This window comes from Phacochoerus africanus, chromosome 9 (assembly GCF_016906955.1).
Source record: "Phacochoerus africanus isolate WHEZ1 chromosome 9, ROS_Pafr_v1, whole genome shotgun sequence".
Lineage (NCBI taxonomy): Eukaryota > Metazoa > Chordata > Mammalia > Artiodactyla > Suidae > Phacochoerus > Phacochoerus africanus.
In genome coordinates, this window is record NC_062552.1 from 19,943,992 (window position 1) to 19,961,218 (window position 17,227).

At 41.5% G+C, this 17,227-nt stretch overlaps 1 protein-coding gene across 4 annotated transcripts in view; it reads right to left on the reverse strand.

Annotated features, from left to right (window-relative positions):
- The window catches only part of LOC125135266 (cytidine monophosphate-N-acetylneuraminic acid hydroxylase), a 79,532-nt gene that overhangs the window by 54,110 nt on the left and 8,195 nt on the right, over window positions 1–17,227 (reverse strand). Inside the window, exon 1 of one of the 4 annotated variants that reach the window (XM_047795200.1) lies at window positions 1,585–1,605. The exons of the other annotated variants lie outside the window; for them this stretch is intronic. The gene's annotated coding sequence lies outside the window, so the exon portion shown is untranslated. Of the gene's footprint in view, window positions 1–1,584; window positions 1,606–17,227 lie in introns of those variants that run through there. 4 annotated transcript variants of the gene reach the window in all.

Consider the following 17,227-nt stretch of genomic DNA (forward strand, 5'->3'; position numbering starts at 1 on the left):
AAAATTTGAGGAGCGTCTTACAGAGGACTCTAAAAATTATTAATGTAAAATTCTTAAAGCACATCTAGCGTGACTCAGCAGGGGACTGCCAGCTAGAAAATCAATCAAAAACTTAATTAAATAAAACATGTAGTCAAGATTAAAAGCCTCAGCATACACCAGTCTCTAAAACCTGTTGCAAGTGGCATGCCAAAGTTAGGAAAGGCAAACCACAGACAGCTGCCCGCCTTTCCTAGAGGTGGTACTCAGGGCTCAGAGCTCTGATAGCCCCTGCCCCATGTCCATAAATAACAGCATTGACCATGGCCCACCCTGCAAAGAACCTAGCAGTGCTCCTTCTGAAGCATCTGAAAAAGCCAGACCCAGGCATGGTGAGCTCACCCACTGATCTAGAGTGACCTAGGCAACAGGCAAGACAGGCTCCCTGGCTTTTCAGGGTCTAGGTTAACAGCAAATTTTATTCAAAGGTGAGACATGAAACAATCTTAGAATACGTACAATCCCCTTGGGGGTGAAGAATAACTCTAAGACTGGCAGATTGACTATAATTCTCTCTCAGAATAAGTTTCTATTCAAGAAAGATCTGAAAGCTTAAAAAAAAAGTAAGTATAAATTCCCTTTTTTTATTACATGATCTACTAGTTGACTAGGAAATTTTCTAAACACTTAGGTAAACATGTCAACAGGGTGAAGGGAAGAGACATTTTAATTTTGAAGGGGTCTCAATAGCCTACCAGAATTCTTTGAGTGAGTAAAAACAATATGATCATGGCAAAATTAGTAAAGAGAATTTCTATAGACTTTAAATGCCTGCCTTCCACCAAACAAACAAACACCTGAATTCTACAGAACGTGGGTGAATATTATGGTGTGTATGTGTGTGTTTATACGATTGTTATTTATGGGGAATTATGAACAGTGGCATTTTTAACCTATTGGCCAGTTCAGGACTGAAGCTTAATGCTTTCATAAATTACCTAGAATGGTAGTCCCCAACCCACAGACGACCCAACTTCATATTCACATGTTCCCAACAAGGAGCCATTAAAAATACCAGTACCGAATGAGGGTCAATAAAAATTAATTTTAAAACCAATTAATTTTAATTGGTTCCCTAAAATGCCTTGGGAACCAATGATCTAGCAGAAGAACTTTAGGCTACAAGCTTCGTAGAGGAAGAGACTTATCTCTTTCATCACTACATCTTCCACCAGGTACTTTCACATTTCAATAATGTGAAAACTTCAAGATTGCAAATGGCCTTCAAGCTGTTCCAGAAACCAAAATGAGAAATCAATAGACAAAAAGCTCTGATGAGGCTATGTGAACAGGTGAAATTATGGCAAAGGAGAATGGCGAAGGCAATTAAGAAGGAACTTTTAACCTGGCCCCACCCATCAGGGCTCGTAAGTCCCAGGCCGAACAACAAACTGGGTGGGAACACGGCCCCACATATCAGCAAACAGACTGCCTAAAGTCCTCCTAGGCACACCACTGTGTGTCTAATCACCACCTTCCTCTACCCCTACCCCCACCCTAGACAAAGCCCTACCCATCAGAAGGACAAGACTCAACTCCACCTACCAGTGAGCAGGCAGACACAAGTTCCTCTCATCAAGAAGCCTGTAACAAGCCCCTGGATCAACTTTCCCCACAAAGGAGCAGGCACCAGAAGCATCCTCCATGAAAAAAAAAAAAGACTTTAGAATAATGATAGTAAAGAAGAAGGAATGCTTAGGGAAAAGTAATTCCAATTACACTTTTAGAATAATAGGTTTTAAGTTAAACTGTTCAATAAAGAGGCATCAGCTGCAACTATTCCCTTAAGACACCACATTGTGTGTTTCATTACAGAAAACACTGGGTGTTACCCAGAGAGGATACCGGAAACAAAATAAAATTTGTGATCCTGCTTTTATTTAAAACCACTCAGTGTCTCTCAGCTAGATAACGCTGTGCCGTTTTGATTCCCCACACCATGAGAAAGACATCCTGACAAATGAGACTGAAGTCATAAAGTGGATGCAAGGACTTTCTAGTTAGAGCCTAAAATTTAGAACTCTTTTATTCTGGAAAGACGAATATTTAGGGGAGAGAGGAGGCATAATTGTAGTATACTATAGGTTTATTCATCGATCTGAAAGATGTTAGAGAGGAAAGGCAGTATTTTGAATTTGAAATGATGTAGGCAAATTAAAGACAAATGTATCCATTAGTCAGAAGATACACTGAAGTTGTTATAGGTAAAATCTATAAATGTAGTAACATCTACACTTATTCAAATCTAGAATTTTTTTTTAAGGCTTCGAGAAAGTAAGAACAAGAAAAAAATCATTTGGGAGGTTCAGGAATCCTAGGAAAAAAACATAGGCTAACAAGAGGATCTAACTATTACAAATGTATGGAACAAACTAACTGAAGTGGATGAGGGGAAAAGTGCTGGCCAAGTATCTTTGGAAGTGAATGGAGTCTGTAAGATTAAAGGCAAAAAGGAACTGCCCATAGGAACTACCATACCCTAGGTGACAAAGTTATTTTGCATAGGAGTATGAGTTGGCAATTCTGATACTTCCGTACATGTATCCTGGAATCGCACAGTTAAATAAATATATGGCAACACTGAGAGTCAGCTTTCTCACAGTTGAGCGAGAATCCACAGATAAGCAAGGACAGGAAGCTAGAATGATCCATGTGGAAATAGAGTACTCAGAGATAAAAAGATAGCCTTGAGGGTAACTATGAAAAAAGAAAGGCTAAAAAAGCCTCCATCTCAAGAACATTAAAGAACAAAATCTAAAGAAAAAAGAAAGACTATCAGAATGAATATTAATAAAACAGAAATTCTGCACACATCACACGGGATTGACAAAGACAAAGGTGGTTCTTGGATAAGGACACCATCGAAAAAGTGAAAGGACAACAATGAGATATCATGTCACATCCATTAGAATGGCTGTGATTAAAAAAAAATACCGATAGTACTGTGTTGGTGAGGATGTAGAGAAACAGAAGGCAACGTACATTGCTGGTGAGAATTTTGAAAACAGCTTGGCAGATTCTCAACATGTTAAACATATAGTTTCTGTAGGATCCAGCAATTCTACTCCTAGGTCTCTGCTTCAAAGAGCTGGAGATATGTCCACACAAAAACTTGTACATTAACATTCTCTTGGCTATTATTCAAAATAGCCCATCAAATCAAGCAGTGGATAAATAAAATGTGTATATCCAAACAAAGGAATACAGGTGACCCTTGAACAACGTGGTGATTAGAGGACTGACCCATTGAGCAGTTAAAAATCTGCATGTGATCTTATAGCTTGCCCTCCATATCCACAGATCCACATCTACAGATTCAACCAACTATGGATCATGTAGCACTGTATTTACTATTTTTAAAAATCAGTCTATAAGTGGACCAGCACGGGTCAAACGTATGTTGTTCAAGGATCAACTGTACTATTTGGCAATAAAAAGTAACAAGTAGTGATACATGCTACAACATAGTGAACCTCACAAAACCATGCCAAGTGAAAGAAGCCAGACACAAAGACCACATATGCTATCATTCCATTTAGTGAAATGACCAGAAGAGGCAAATCTATAGAGATAGAAAGTGGATTAAGTTATCAAGGGTGGGAGTAGGGGTGTGACTGGGAAATGGGGAGGGACTGATGATTGGGTGTTCTTTTGGGGGAGGGTGATGGAAAGAATCTAAAATTAGATTGTGAAGCTCGCTGAATAACTGCAAATATACTAAAGATCCTTAACTAGTACAATTAAATAACGTCAGTTTTATGGTACGTAAATCATCTATTGACAAGGCTATTTTGAAAAAACAAGGGGCACATGAGAGAATTCTGAGGTGCTGGTGGGCAGTGTTACTATATTTCAGTTGGAGTAAACTTGGTGTTTGCTTTTTAAGTGTTAAACTTTATTTTATGAACTTGTCTGTATGTCCTCTATATTGCACAATAAAAAGAGTGGAGAAACTGGCATTTTAAATACGGCTTCTCAAAGCATGTGCACTCCTCATTTATTCTGAAGCATACAGTCATCCCTTGGTATTTGAGGGGGATTGGTTCCAGGACCCCGGCAGATACCAAAATCTGCCAATTCTCAAGTCCCTTATGTAAAATGGCATATATTGGCATATAACCAACACACATCCTCCCAGATACTTTTAGTCATCTCTAGATGACTTATAACACCTAATAAAATGTAAATACTATGTAAAGAGTTGCCAGGGTGGTAAAGGGCGGCAAATTCAAGTTTTGCTTTTTCTGAGAATTTCTAGAACATTTTTCTTTCAAATATGTTTGATCCTCCGTTGAATCCACGGATGTGGAGCTTGGGACTATGGAAGACTAAGGCTTGGCCTCTTGGGAGGGAGCAACCCACCCCTACCACCAGCTATAATCAACACAGAAGGTCCTATCAAGAATGATTTGGGAGTTCCCACTGTGGCTTAGCGGGTTAAGAACTTGACACAATGTCTGTGAGGATGTGGGTTTGATCCCTTGATCCGTGTGGTTTAAGGATCTGGCAGTATTGCAAGCTGTGCATAGGTTGCAGGTACACCTCAGATCTGGATCCGGTAGGTGTTGCCGTGGCTGTGATGTAGGCCAACAGCTGCAGCTCAGATTCTGTTCCTAGCCTGAGAATTTCCATATGCCACAGGCGTGGCCCTAAAAAGAACAAATAAACAAAACCAAAAACACACACACTCAAAACAAACACTTTTTGCTCTTTACATCCGCCAAATTGCCTCTGACAGCGGCTGCTAGTGGCAGGATGTTGGGAGTTTCCAGTTATACAATTAATAAGAAGTGCTTCCCGGACATTATGCATGAGTAACAACAATGATGGTAATGATTAAGCTGCACTTGAAGGACAGAGAACTAAACAGATAAAGACATGACACTGGGACATTTTTTGGCTGTAAATTTCCTATCTTTCCCATTAGCTTTTTACAACTTTTTATTTTGAAATAAATTTTAGAATAAAAATAAAAGAGACTCACAGGAATTTGTAATGAGTCCCCTGTACCCTTCAACTAGCTTCCCCTAATGGTGACATCTTATATCACTTTATTACAGTATTCCCGTATCAAAAGCAGGAAGTTGAGAGTGGTACAATACCATATACCAGAATACAAACTTTTTTCTGATATCACCAGTTTGTATGTGCAGCCACTTGTGTGTGTTTGTGTGTGTGTCTACATGCACATGTAGATAGTTCTATAAAATTTGATTCTGTATATAGATTTGCATAGCTACCACTTCAATCAAGACATTTAGCTTCCATTAAGACCAAGGAATCTCCTGGGTAGAACTCCCAAGGTCTGCCCTTGACTGTCTTAGCCCCACTGTTGCCCATCCTCTGGCAAACACTGATTTGTTCTCTACACTTATAATGTTGTCATTTCACAAATGATATATAAATGGAATCAAACAGCATTACATTAAAACTGTCCCCCCCCCAAAAAAAAGGAGTTCCCATCGTGGCTCAGTGGGTAGTTCCCATTGTGGCTCAGTGGTTAACGAATCCGACTAGGAACCATGAAGTTGCGGGTTCGATCCCTGGCCTTGCTCAGTGGGTTAAAGATCCGGTGTTGCCGTGAGCTGTGGTGTAGGTTGCAGATGCAGCTCGGACCCCGCGTTGCTGTGGCTCTGGTGTAGGCCGGCGGCTACAGCTCCGATTAGACCCCTAGCCTGGGAACCTCCATATACTGTGGGAGCAGCCCTAGAAATGGCAAAAAGACAGAAAAAACAAAACAAACAAAAACAAACAAACAAACAAAAAAAAACCTGTCCCAATCTCTTCCATGAAAGAAATTACAGCTCAGCCCCACATAGTTTCCAGTTTGCTTTCTCCTCTCCTTTACAGTCAGACATACTTTTTGTTTCTACGCAACTACTAGCTCACTAGTTTTCATCTTACATTTCTGGCCATTCTTTCTGTTCCCACTGCAGACTCATCCTTCCTCTACCTGGTCATTAAATGACGTAGTTCCTCAAGGCCCAGTTCTGCACACTCTTCATTTGACATCTTCCCTCTAAAGGGTCATCCATACCCATGGCTCCAGAACACAATGACTCTCATATGAACAGACCTGAGCCAGGAACCCTTATTTGTTTAGCCTTTCCTATAGATCCACTAGGATATCCTAAAGACCCCTGAAACTTGGCATGTCCCAAATCCAATTCAGCACATCTCACTCATCTCCAAACTTTCAAATATCCATCAAGACAGCCCCTGTTATCTTTGACACCTCGCATTCTCTCACTATCCCATATTCAATTCAAATCTGTCCATTTTAACCTGATCCAGGCTACCATCATCTCCCTTCTGGACAACTGCCATGGCCCCCTAACTGGTCACCCAGTGTTCACTCTGTTGATTCCACTAGGGCCAGAATAACATATTTAAAATGGAAATTTTGAAATAACCTCATCCTGCCAAGACTTTTCGCATTGCTTCAGGGGAAAGAAGAAAATTCCTAGTATGACTTAAGAGGTGACAATAGGGACCTCTAATTACTTCCTTCAGCTTGTTCTGAACTATGGTTAGTGCAAGTCCGTGTGCCTGATGCACAGTGAGGACAAACAAACCCAAACATTGGAGTCTGGCACTTACTGCAGGACCATACCAAGAGATAAATGGCTCATGTCCCAGGAATATCCTGAACTCCCCAAACCCAAACTGCAAAGCATTTTTAAAGGCGAAGGGGCGGGGCGTGGTTTGTTGGTGCAGAAATCCTTTGTTCTTGTAGTTGCCCACAGAGGTCAGGTGGTCCGAGAAGGCCCCAAAGGATCCTAATGACACCAGGCCTTCTTCCACTTCCTTAAAGTACAACCCTATGCCCAGAATATACTTCCTGATGCCTTCTGCACAGATTTAACTCTCCTTACCCTTTTGATCTCAGTTCAATCGTCAACTCCAGGGGGAATTCCTCTCCACTCCCCAGAGAAGGGCAAACCCTACTTTTACACACACTCAAAGCATCACATACCTTTCTATCACGTAACTTAGCAAGCTTTTGATTTCATGTTTCGTTATGAGATTAATACCTGTATCCCCTAGAAATAACTGACAGCCACAAAAAGGAAGGAACCACACCTGTGTAAGTTTGCCATCACACCCCTACAGCTTAGCACACATGAGGAGTCTAATGAATATTTGCTGAAAGAATAAACAAATACTGCAATTATTGGCCCACAATGATGCCTATAAAAACTTTTTTATGTACCTGGAATTTGCACATCCCTAGAATTTTAGAATAGGTTCATATTTTCTTGAGAACTAGCATGTACCCAAATATAACACTGACATTTTAAAAATTACATATCTTGGAGTTCCCGTCGTGGCTCAGTGGTTGACAAATCTGACTAGGAACCATGAGGTTGTGGGTTCAATCCCTGGCCTCGCTCAGTGGGTTAAGGATCTGGCATTGCCGTGAGCTATGGTATAGGTCGAAGATGCGGCTTGGATCTCACATTGCCGTAGCTCTGGCATAGGCTGGTGGCTACAGCTCTGATTAGACCCCTAGCCTGGGAACCGCCATATGCCACAGGTGCGGCCCTAGGAAAGACAAAAAGATAAAAAAATTAATTAATTAATTAATTAATTAAAACTAAAATTAAATATCTTACAGACAGTGCCCCCATTATGACTAGGTGGCAATCTGAAAGTATTTGTATGGCACTTGATACAGAAACAAGTTGTAAATGGCAAGTAAATTCTAATCCAGCCCACAAAATCTTACCCATACCCTGAAGGAGTCGGCCTCTTACTGGTAGGAGCTGTAAGACAGACTGTACTTTTGAGCCATGAATTTAGGGTATGTCTTAGTCCAGAGCACCCCTCAACTCTGAAACTCGAGGCCTCCAGGCTCTTTCAGCCCTTAATCTTCAGTCTCCCTTTTGGTCCTAAAGCTTTCTGAGGACCGAGCAAAGCAGTGGGCAATGTGTTGCCAGAAGGAAAGTTCCAAAGACAAGATCTGTTGGAGCCAGGGGAAAAATAAGAAAAATCTACAGAAAAGGAGATGTTGCCAGCGATAGGGTTGGGTGAAGCAAACAGGGCTTGGAAAGAGGGGGCTCTGGCAGATGGAATATCCAGGGCAAGAAGGATGTAGAAAAGGCAAGCTTGATACCCAGTAACTGGGCGAGTTGTGAATCAGATATTCCTGAGATGGTAAGTACTAGATCCACAGAAATTGTCTTAACAGCATGAACTCCGCCCTGTCCCCCACCAAGAGCTCCCAGCTCTTGTAACTTTTCACCAGAAGAAGTGAAGGCAGATTACCAAAAATATCACTCCTAAATTCAGTAGGAAAAAAAATTTAACTGTCTGTACCTTTGACCAGGCAGAAGGGGCAAAACCTTGGAGAAAGTCAAAACAGGGTGAGGCTGAAATCTTCTTTTAAAGATGTTTAGAAGTTCTAGAATGGCTTCAGCCTGGAAATTTCAATTTGCTTGGTAATAAATTTGATTTGATTTCCTCAGAACCAGAAAACCTTTCCAAAAGCAATTATGAGACCACAGCAGGCGAGTCAGACCTCTGGTAGCATCAGCTGATGTGAATTTCAGTTGTCTTCACATATCTGCCAATCTTACTGTTACGGTCCTGGTTCCACCCAGTACAGCCTTGCCACTTTAGATAAACTCCTAATTCCCTGCCAGCACCAGAAAATAAAGCGTGTGAATATGTGTGTGTGTGTGTGTGTGTGTGTGTGTGTTTTCCAGATCCATGAGTTGGGAGAAAGAGAAAAAAGCATTAAGGAGGAATTAATATATTTCCCCAAACTTTCTATATTCTTCTGAAAGTGAATCGGCAGAGTATTTCCCCTTGGGGTGTAGAGTTTAGTTCTGGCCTCACTTTACTCCTGATTCCTATGTTCCTCTGTGTTTCCATCTTCCCAGCCCCTAGCATCCCAACCTGTGTCAATTTGGGGTCCAATCCTGGCTCACCTGAGAAGTCTAGGATCCTCTTCTTGGTTTATTGCCACCTCCCTGACAAACATCCGGTCTTGTCAACAATGACCATATTGCAGCTCTAGCAAACAGGTTCTTCAAACAAATAAAGTGAAGGACTCTCTGACATTTTGTCCACCCATCTGGTTTTAAAAACTGCTATCAAGTCCTACCTCCTTCATGAAAATCACTTACACCATTTCCTACTGATTTTTTTCTTTCTCCTGAATTCCTAGAGAATTTTGCATCTCACCGTTTGCACTTTAGAAAAAAAGAAATACTACATTCTTGAAGTATTTTATTTGTGGTGGTCTTGTCTATTAGGTTGTAAGTTTCTGGAGTGCCAGGGATGTGGCTTAGGACTTATATTTACCACAGTACTTATAGCGATGTACAAGCAAATTCAATGGCAAATTCCCAGTAAAGTTAGTAAGAGGACAGTTTAAACCACATTTGTTCTAGGTGGAGAAATGTCTGCTAATAGGATAAAGGCAGAAAGGGCTTCCACATAAAGTGTGCTTCCAATTAGCACTTAGCCATGAAAGTATTCTTTTCCTTTCCAAATCAAGGTCTCTCAAATTCTTCCTTCTCTAGTTCTAGAAGACATCACATAGTATTTTTTTAAATTTATGTATAACTTAAATTAAGGTGCACTGATATTGTACCTAGGAGATAATTACATAGGTACATACCCATGTAATTACCTCCATACTAAGGTATAGAACATTCTAGCACTCCTACAAGCTCCTTCCCAGTCAATACCCACTCAAACACTAACCATTCTGCTAATCTCTATCACCATAAGTTAGTTATGTCTATTCTTGATGTTTATGTAAATGGAATTATATAGTCATCTATCTGACTTTTTCTCCCACCATTATGACTGTGGGATTTCTCCATATTGTTATACACAGCAGTGGTGTGTGTGGTCTTTTTTTTTTTTTTTTTTTAAGGTTGGGCTTATTTTTTATCTTTTCCATGTTTTACAAGTTTTATTGAAGTATAGTGGATTTAAATGTTGTGATAATTTCTGCATACCACAAAGTGATTCAGTTATACATATACACATATCCATTCTTTTATAGTCTTTTCCCAGATAGAGTATTACAGAATATTGAGTAGAATTCCTTGTGCAAGTGCCTAGTTGAGCATCCATTCCATGTATGATAGTGTACATATGCCCATCCCAAACCCCCAAACCATCTCTCCCCCACTGGTGTGTTCTTTTTCATTGCTGTATCGTATTCCACGCAGTAAATACACTGCATTTTCTTTATCCTCCTATTGTTAGATATTTGGATTGTTCCTTGTTTTGACTATCTGATTAAATATGCTATAAACATTCTTTTTTTAGGGCCACGCCTGTGGCATATGGAAGTTCCCAGGCTAGGGGTCTAATCAGACTTGTAGCTGCTGGACTACACCACAGCAACAGCAATGCTGGATCCAAGCGCAAGCCATGCCAGTGACCTATGCCACAGCTCATGGCAATGTGATTCGTTTATCAGCCCTGATGCTAGCATACGGACAACCTAAATGCATCCACAGGTATAATGCATCACAAAAACAAGCCCAAGTCAGGAAAACAAAGAAGGACAGACAGTAACTAATCTGTTATTTACTCTTGGTCAAGAGTGACTCAAGTAGCTGAGAAAGGAGTCATAGTTGGTTCATGTTAGAACAGCACCCTATAGAGTCCATGTTTTATTGCTGGAGGTTGTATGGTTGTACATTTATTACACATTTAATAAATTCTATGTAAGCCTCATTTAGGGAAAGGAAGCAGGAAACCACCAGAAAAAAAACTGAACCATGACATGCATAACTGCTGAGGGAAGCCACATCGACTGCCAAGAGGAAACTAGACCTCTGTTTAGAAATATGAGAAATCAAGGAGGATGAAGAAAAATTATCTACCAGAAAAAACACTAAGTTGAGCAATCAGAGAAAAGCTATCTCTCTCCAAGTTGGGTTTCATAAAAGAAATAAGAAAGAACTAACATTTTTTTCATTAGTGTCGCAAGCTATAAAAATTGTCATTTTAGGAGTTCCCTTGTGGTACAGGGCATTAAGGATACAGTATTGTCACTGCAGTGGGTCTGGTTGCTACTGTGGCACGGGTTCAATGCCTGGCCTGGGAACTTTCACATGCTGCAGGTGCAGCCAAAAAAATTGTGATTTTTTAATAGCAGGGACCTGAGTTTAGTCCATTGAATTTCTTTGAGAACTGGGGTTTGTGTGGTTTGGCCACAACTTTTTGACTTACTTAAATACTGACAGAGAAACAAAGGAAATTTGCAATAGGAGGAAGTTCTGGAAGGAGGACGCATAGCTGAAAAAGGGACATAAGAAGAGAGGCAGGGCTGTGTTGGGGGTCATTGGGAGGACATGGCCACCACCTGACCCTCAAGCTGGATCCAGGTAATGGGAAGCTCATCACCCCTCCCCATTCTTGGAATGTTTGCCCGCCATTCCCACAGTGGGAGCTGTTCCAAGGTCATAGCCTTGTGAGAATAAGGTGTTGAGACCATCTGGAGGGAATACATGACTGAGTGCAGTGAAGGCTTCCCCACATGAATTTCAAGATTCTGGTGGGGCAGGTTCAGAGATCTACCTGTCTTGCAGTTGCCCAAGACCAGCCTCAAGGGTACATTTCTTTGCTTATGAAACCTGCCACCTACCAATCTGAGTGGTCTGCCTCTTTCTTTGGTCTCTCTTTGCCCTCCTTGTAAGGGATCAGTTTGTAAACCAACAGCCACTCAACAGGACAGGAGAGAGGGTCTGCTTAGAAAAATGGCAGGTGAGAAATGCCTGGTGATGGGGTGGCTGAAGGACTTTAAATAATAGCATGTGCTCTCTGGAAAGCTGTGCCATCATCCCTTCCTTACACCTGCACAAGGTGCCCACACAAGGCGAATGGCATTTGGGACACACAAGGAATAAAAGTGTGTTCTGGGGAAATCTTTTTTTTTTTTTTTTTTTGGTCTTTTTGTCATTTCTTGGGCCGCTCCCGTGGCATATGGAGGTTCCCGGGCTAGGGGACGAATCGGAGCTGTAGCTGCCAGCCTACACCAGAGCCACAGCAATACAGGATCCGAGCCGCGTCTGTGACCTACACCACAGCTCACGGCAACACCAGAACCTTGACCCACTGAGCAAGGGCAGGGATCGAACCCGCAACCTCATGGTTCCTAGTCGGATTCGTTAACCACTGCGCCACGACAGGAACTCCTATGGGGAATTCTTGCTGTGGTGCAGTGGAGTCATGATCTGGCTTGTCTCTGCGGCACTGCCCGGTCAATCCCCTGACTAGGGCAGTGGGTTAAGGATCCGGTAGCTGTGGCATAGGTTGAAGCTGGGGCTTGGATTTGATCCCTGGCCCAGGAACTTCCACATGCTGCACCCTGGCCAAAAAAGAGGACCCCCCCCCCAAAAAAAAAGAAATGTGTTCGGGCCAGGGTGGGCTGTACAAAGGAGTGGGATCTGGAGATCATTGGTCAAAGGAAACTGGACCTAGAGGGAACCATAAACACAAAACCCCTCTGAATTAAAAATAAAGGAAAACCCCAGAGGAGACATTCTATTTCTTATCAGGTATGGAATTGGGATTAGACATTTTATTTAAACTTCCAAGGACAGGGTGACCTTCGGGAAGATGTTGCATAAATTAAAGAGGAGCTATGAAGAAGGTGCCACAAGAACAAAAAGTTAAATAAATAAAACCATGAGTGCCAAAACAAAACAGGATCAGTAGGGGTCTTAAGTAGCAGGACAATATGTCAAAAACCAAATCTAGAATCTGTGATCTAGGAAATCAATTTAAGGAATCGCAAAAAAACAAAAACAAAAACAGAAAAAGTGTGAAAGAGAATAGGAAATGAGAAAGAAAAATTATGAAAAACAAAATAACCAGAAGAAAAATATTTGATAACTGCTTTCTATATAACAGGAATTCCAGAAGGAGAAAAGAGAATAAATGAAGATGGGATGAATGAGGAAATATTGGGACTTTTTCTTAGCTACAGAAAAACTTGATTTCATATTTAAAGAATCTAATGATTGTGAGGCAGGAATACTGAAAAAAGGCATCGTATAGGTAATCGGAGCTGTAGCCACCGGCCTACGCCAGAGCCACAGCAACGCGGGATCCGAGCCGCGTCTGCAACCTACACCACAGCTCACGGCAACGCCGGACCGTTAACCCACTGAGCAAGGGCAGGGACCGAACCCTCAACCTCATGGTTCCTAGTCGGATTCGTTAACCACTGTGCCACGACGGGAACTCCCAGTGCTGCCTCTCTCCTTGAAATTTGTCTGCTCTCTAGAAATCTGAGCGTGAAATATGCTCTCTTCTGGGTCTCCATAGCTTTCTGCTTTTGTCTTGTTCTAGCGCTGTGGGTTTTGTTTTGTTCCTTCTCTTCTGCCTGACCTTAAATGCTCCTGTTTCCCAGGCTCCCTTGCCCCACTGATCTCATTACAGAGATGGTGTCTGTCTCACGCATTTGTTTCCAGAGAGCAGAATCTCCTCAAGTAAAAAGAGGAATTTGCTGGGAGGATCCAGGGGTGGCTCGAAGAAATCTTCCTCTCACGTTAGCAAGTGGAAAAACACTTCTCCCCGTGACGAGAAGGGAAAAAGGCTCTTCTGATTGACCAGACACTGGCATTTACAGGGTCAAGTTTATGATTGGGCAGGACTACTGAGGAGTAGGCACAGTGAAGTGGGGAGGCCTGGGGTTCTTTTTTAGGTTGGTTGGTCTCAGAAGCTCCTCTGCAAGCCCAGACATACCTGTGGAGGCAACTGGAACATGGAAGTCCCCCAACAAAAATCCAGGATGGGTGATTAAGGGCCCCAAGTAAGCCTTCAGCCTTGACCATGTTCTGCAATCTGGCTTTTATCAACGAAGTCTGCACTGGGATTGACAGGGCACTGTACTGAGTAATAAAACCATTCTTTCTGCCCATTGGCAAGTGGGTCCTGGTGTGTACGCCCCATTTGCTAGAACCTGGAGGTCTCTCTCCCTGAATAGCATTTAGTGAAACTTGAACTCATTCTAAGACTGTGAGCATTTCAGATCATGAGCCCCGTGATCTTTTTACTGCCCACATCTGGCGAGAAGAGCTTAGGCCAGAGGTACACCGTAAATGTTGAAGAAATATTGGTTCAAAAAAAAAAAAAAATCCTTAGCATAGTCCTTTCTCTGAACTCTTAAGCTAGTTTGCTTCTGTAACCAAATCCATAAATCCTTTTAATCCTGCTTCCACTTTCCCTTCCTACAAATACTACAAGCCCACTTGCATCTCCTTTCCTCATTCCTGGGAGAAACTCATGTCAAACATTAGTTAAGGATTTTGAAATTTCAGGGGAATGAACAAATATGGGATAACATTTGCTAATTATTATTAATGATGCCCTCTGCCAGTACAGAAGGAACACTCTAATGTAATTGCTTCACTGAATTAGTTTAACTTCCGTGTTTGTAGAAGATATAAGAGCAACTGAATGGAAAATATTCGTCTGGTTATTTGTTGTTCCGTTTATGACCTGAGCATATGGTGGCATCTGAGCTGATGAAAACGGGCTCAGAAGGCATGAGCATTGTTTCTTTTCCTGTGGAATAGTGTTGGGCTGTCCATCCTCCTTTCTGGACCAAAGAGAAAGCCAAGAGGGCAGGAGTTCATTTTTCAGTTACTCTTGACTTGTATGTTACCGGTTGCTCTTTATCTCCACTTGATTAATTTCAGCTGAGGCCTTCCCATCAGGTATAAACGCAAACTTCTAGCCAAACAACTGGCCAGACAACTCTGCCACTCCATAGTTCTTGGTCATTTCTTAAATTTATTCCAGAAGCTCACTCCCTAGTGATCCCCAATCCTCCAACTGTCAAGGCATTTAGTCTCCATCCACAAAAGAAAACTCCTGTGGTCTTCCCACCACAAATGACCCATGGTTCAGCTAAAAACTCACAGGACACTTTTGCTGTTAAGCCCTAAACTGATGCTGGAGATACAGAATCAAAGAAGGTACAGTTTCTGATCTTTAGGAGCTAATGGCCTCATGGAGGAGACAGACATCTGATAGGAAAAGGTTGGCAAAATGTGATAAGCGACCAATTCCTCCACTTTGGGTCTAGAATTCATCCTCTGATCCGTAGTTGTCTCAGGGGCCTTTGGCTTTGTCCCTTTCTCTCCTAATTCCTCCACTCCCCCTCTCTAACTACAATATCATTTTAGCGTTTAAATATAGGCAAGCTTCTCCTAGTTGGAAAATGATCATTCTTATCTCACTAGTATCTCCCAGCAATGATTCTTGCTCTTCTTCCACAACTAAACCAGTGAAGAGTAACAGTCACTCACTGTCTGTCTCTCTTCCTCCCTTCTTTTTACTTTCCACTCACCCCTCAAGTCACCCCAAATGAATTTTACCCTCTTCATTCCACTAGAAGTGTTCTCCCTAAGGCAGCAATATCTTACACATCATGAAATCCAAACAATGTTTTTCAGTCATCCCCTTACTGAACATCTTCGCCCCACTTGTCCTTTCTGAAACACTCTTTCCTTCTGGTCTTCACAGAACCATTCCAGACCCTATGTCCTCCCTCCTCCCCCAACTTTTACAGAACACCACACCCTATTGTTCCCAAGTGAATGGAGTGCCCTGGGCCAAGCCCATACATCATTCTCATCCACCCATAGCAGGAACATCCTAACTAAGCTTCCTGCCTCTCCTTTTGTCAACCTACCCCAACCACTTGTTATATGACAACCAAATGAGCTTTGTAAATCACAGGTTAAATTCTATCTCTTCCCAGCTTTAACCCTAATGATTTCTAACTTCCTGGAGGATAAAGTCCAAAAGCTTAGCATGACGTATAACATGCATCCTGGTTAGACCTGTGCCTTCCTCTCCAGCCTGATTGTCTATCACTCTCCTCAGCCCTCTCTCCACTCTGTCCAGTGTGACCTTCTGATGGTTTTTCTAGTGTTCCATGGACCTTATCATTTCAGCTTTCCCCTTTGCTTGAATGTTCTCCTTTCCTATCTTTGGTAAGTCCAACTTACTACTCAGATTTCAACTTAAATGCCACTTCATCTGGAATTTTCTGATACCCACAAACTGGGTTAAATCCTAAGATAAGATTCTATAGTGTGTAGACCTTTGCATATCTCCTTCCTAACTTCCAATACATCTATGATTATTTATTCAATGTCTTTACCCCTAGACATTAAGCTAAATGAAAGAAGGAGTCATGCCTGTCTTGTTCATTGCTGTATCCCCAACACCTAGTATGGTACATATTTTTGAATAAATGAATGGATACAGTGAATGCTAGAAAAAAAAATAATAAAAGAGGGACACCTGAAGCAGTCATCAGAGGGAAATGAGGGCTATACTACTATAATTCTAGCAGAAACTTAATCAAAACCAGAGAAAGAGTTGGATGTTTGTAAAGGATGAGGATATTTGTGGAAAACTGCTAATAAGAGTGAATGGGTCTTTAAAAAACCATTGTCATTCTGAATTTTTATAATATAAAATATGACAGGATCTTCAGTGCAGCAATATCCAATAATGCTTGTTGGTAGTCGGGTTCATATCCTGAGGGTATTCTGGTTACATTAGATAAACTCAGGGTGCATATTTTAGCCAATTAAATGTGTGGCGGAGGCACTGGACACTAGCTCACTCCATAAATCAAACAAGCCCAGACCTAGAATCAAGGCTTAATAAAACTTTGATCTAGAGAAAAAGAAATCCACAATATCTAAAAAAACCATAGATGCTTAGAGCAGTAATGATTATTACCCAGTTCAACCCAACCACACTGCTCTTACGCTCTTCTCCCTCCCATGTAGGATGAGGTTGATTCACTTTCCCAAGGCTCCATGTTCAGTTAGGTGCAAATTTGGTAAAAGAAACATAGTTTCTATGTCAATGAAATTGAATTCTTTCTGACTCTTGATTCCAAAAACTTTATGGAATTTATAAGCCTTCTCCAAGCCATGTCCTGAAGGGAATTTTCTAGAAACCTTTGCCTTCCTCTACTATGATCCTGATTCACCAAAGAGCATACCCTGCATAAAGAGAAGCTATAGGTGCTGCTAATCCAAGTAATACATTCCCCTCACCACCCACACTGCTGAAAGGCTCAGGCAGTGATAAGAGTAATTTATTTTTAGTTCAAAAGAAGTCAATACTGTGTGAGTACAAATATAATTTCCAGGGTTAGAAATTAAATGTAAAGGTTGTGAGA